This window comes from Triticum aestivum, chromosome 2D (genome assembly GCF_018294505.1).
Source record: "Triticum aestivum cultivar Chinese Spring chromosome 2D, IWGSC CS RefSeq v2.1, whole genome shotgun sequence".
NCBI lineage: Eukaryota > Viridiplantae > Streptophyta > Magnoliopsida > Poales > Poaceae > Triticum > Triticum aestivum.
This window is the reverse complement of record NC_057799.1, coordinates 150,454,166-150,457,812: the sequence shown is the minus strand read 5'-3', so window position 1 is coordinate 150,457,812 and position 3,647 is coordinate 150,454,166.

Below are 3,647 nucleotides of genomic sequence, written 5' to 3'. Positions count from 1 at the left end.
GGCGGGGTGGTGCGGCAGCGGCGGCGGCAGCGCGGGACGCGGCGGCGGCGGCTGATCCGGCGGCGGCGGCACGGATCGGGCTAGGGTTTGGGGTTCGGTGGGGTGGGCTGGCCGCTTGGGGCTGCGGCTCTTAAAGGGCCGGCCGGGTCAGTGTCCCATGCGGACACGGCCCGGTAAGGCGGTTCGTTTTTTTATATTCTGATGCGCAGAAAAATGCGTAAAATAAATACTAAAAGGACTCCAAAAATCCTGAAATAAATTTTCCCCATCCTATAAAAATATAGCGGACAAAGTGAACATTTTTTTTGGGCCTCTAATGCAATTTTGAAAAACGCATATTTTTCCTAATTCAAATAAAATAGCGATAAAATCCAAATAAAATATATTATTTGATTTTAGTATTTATCTTCCAATATTTCATTTATGTTGGAGAAGTCGTATTATCTCCTCTCATATACTTTTACTATGAAATATTTTCAGAGAGAAAAATAATTAAACCAAAGTGATCCTTGTTTCGATAAAAAAAATCAAATATGAAAACTAGGAAATCCCCAACTCTCTCCGAGGGTCCTTGAGTTACTTAGAATTTCGAGGATCACAAAACTAAATGCAATAAAATATAATATGCATGAATGACCTATGTATAACTTCCAAATTGAAAATTTGGGATGTTACAGCAGGTTTCTTGATTGATGTGTTGTTCGATTGATTTGTGCAGTGCAAGGGAGGGCACCTGGCTTGCGCGGACTGCCACGTCGAGCGCCCCGGGAACCAGCGGCAGTGCCAGAAGTGCGATCGCGGCGGTGGTTTCGACGTGCGGAACACGGCGGTGGACGCCGTCCTCTCCTCGGTGAGGGTGGAGTGCCCGCACAAAGGCTGTGGGCTCTACGTCACTTACCACAAGCTCACCGATCACCAGAGCGTGTGTCCGCTTGCGCCCTGCAAATGCCCCATGCCCGTCTGCGGCTACGAAGGCCCGGCGGCGGTGCTCTCCCACCACATCAGCACCGTGCATCCCATGCCCGTGCACAGGATCCAGTACGGCAAGGCGCTCAAGCTGCAAGTGCCACTGTCTGAGCCACAGCTCTTGTTGTTCGCGGAGGAGGACGGCTGCGCATTTTTCTAGGTCGGTGGCATACTCGACATCGGCGCACCTATTGCCATGTCGGTCGTCTGCATCAGAGCGGGGGCTTCCCCACTGCCGCACTACGTGGCCAAGCTGTGGGCGAACGGCCCGCCGGGGGAGCCCAAAGGCAGGACCGACGCAGTCAAGGTGGAAATGGAGGTGACAAGCAGCAGGGATCCCAGCGACGTCGCCGTGCAGGAGCTGACCTTCTTCACAGTTTCGCCCAAGCTGCTGGCCGGGGCTAAGCTGGTGTCCCTCCACATTCAGATTGACAAGCTCACGTCCTAAATGATTCTACAGTGCCTTCTGTTTATCTTAGTAATATGCTAATATAGGGGTTAGGTCGGTCTACTTTAGCTTAAGAGATGGTGGGTTTTGGTGGCGATGCAGCAATTACCTCGACATCAGATCAGCGGTGAAAGTAATTTCGAACAGTCGAATGGATATTTTGTGTCTGTTGGATATAAAGATCGTTTGGGTAAGAAGTACTCCCTCCGTCCAAAAAAACTTGTCATCAAAATGGACAAAAAGGGGTGTATCTAGAACTAAAATACATCTAGATACATCCCCTTTTATTCATTTTGATGAAAAGTATTTCCGGACGGAGGAAGTAATAGCTTATATGCTTTTTTTTAAACGGAACAGCGATACTAGTATAATTTTTGTTGACATGCACTAATATTTTCGAAACGGACGTCGGGCTGTAGCTAGAAGGGCGGTTGGGACGCGGCATCGGCCCATACCGCGGTGACCCCCGATTGGGACGCACCGACTGTGGATTTTCTCCCTCGCCGATGTCGACCGCATCTACACAGAACATTGTTCCCTTCCCCTAGCTGTGGGATCAGGTCGGATATGTGACCACCGGTGTGGCCACCGTCGTTCTATGCTTGTGAAGAGAGCAACCCAAGCAAGCAGGCTTGTAGCTTAGGCTCCTGCTAGTGTATATATAGTGGTTTTCTTTTTCTCTCCATATCAACCATTTTATATTGCGTACGTGTCATTGAAGAGTGAAATGATGGTTGCTTCTTCCGACTAACTTACTGTGTGATTTGACTGCTGTTTTAGTGGCCCCTACACGTACTCCCCCTACGTGTATGCAACAGTCACACGTACACACGGATGCAAAAACGCGCGCGACGCCCTATTGCATGCATGTCCGAGCACACGACGGAACACACACGGTCACGCTCAAGTGCTCAACCTACACGTGCATGCACACACATACTCAGCCAGGGTGAGCTAGTGACCGTATAAACACCGGAAAATGTATATATTGAGCGCAAGGAGCGTATTATGAAGTCCACTGACCGTATTTTTACAAATATACAGTGACAGACAGTGTATTTATCTCGTTTGAAATTAAGCCATATTAACCGGAGAGGAGGCAGTATGGACTAGCATTACTTTGCTGTGTCCCGTCAACTTGCCGAACGAGGAGAAGCTTGCAGGACAGGAGAAGCTTGCGCGCGGTGGCTCGCAGGACAAGGAGAAACTTTTGACTAATGCAAGCTGTCCTTCGCTCAGGCGGTGGACGTGCAACAGTTAATTCGGTGTCAGATTGCCAGAAGCATACACTATACTAGTACTATTATTGTTGTACTTCCCGAAGAGGCGAACAGCCAAGCGCAAAGTGTCGGGTGGTAGGTGCGACATATGCCAACGGGTGGCTTATCATGGTGGGTGCCAGTAAAACGTCGCCGGTGCCTGGAAACGGGATGAGGCGAAGACATGCACGCCGGCGAATCTTACCCAGGTTCGGGGCTCTCCGTGGAGATAACACCCCTAGTCCTGCTCTGCGGGGTCTCCGCATGATCACTAGATCAGAAAGAGTGGCTACAAATGCTCCTAGAGCTGTTGGGTTCAAGGGAGAAGAAGAGCAAGGCTAGCTCTCACTTCCCTCTCTCTATGGTGCGTGTGTCGCTCTAAGAAGCCAACCCTTTGCATGGGTGCCCCGGGGGGTTTATATAGGCCTACCCCCCGGGGGTACAATTGTAATCCGGCTGAGCGCAGGTCCCAGTTGTCAGTGTCTGTGCTCGCCGGCTTCTCCGCCGGCCGTTGGGGCCTCTGCTGGCCTCTTGGTCGACAGTCCGGCCCCACTGCCTAGGGGTCTTGTCGGCGGCTGCTTACTGTAGCCTCGCCTCTGATGACGAGGGCTTGGTCGAGGTAAGCGTGGCTACAGTGTGCCGCCTATAGGGCTCTCACTGTAGCCTTACCTCGTCTTGTCTCCTTAATGTGGCTCATGCTTCGAGGGAGGGGAGTAGCCGGCTTCTGGGGGCCGGCTACCCCCTTGGCCGACTGGGGGAGGCCGGGCCGCCTTCGCGCCTCTCTCTGGCAAAGGGGGCCCGCCACCCGTGGGCCGTACTGGCACCTGTCGTGGACGACGTTGTGGCCAGCATGGCTACAGTGCCGAGCTGAACGGGAGGTGACCGGCCCGTACGGCGTCCTGTGGCCATGCCTGCCTCGGGCTTCGGGGGTAGTAGGCCGCACTGTGGCCATACTCCGTCTTGTCACCATTATG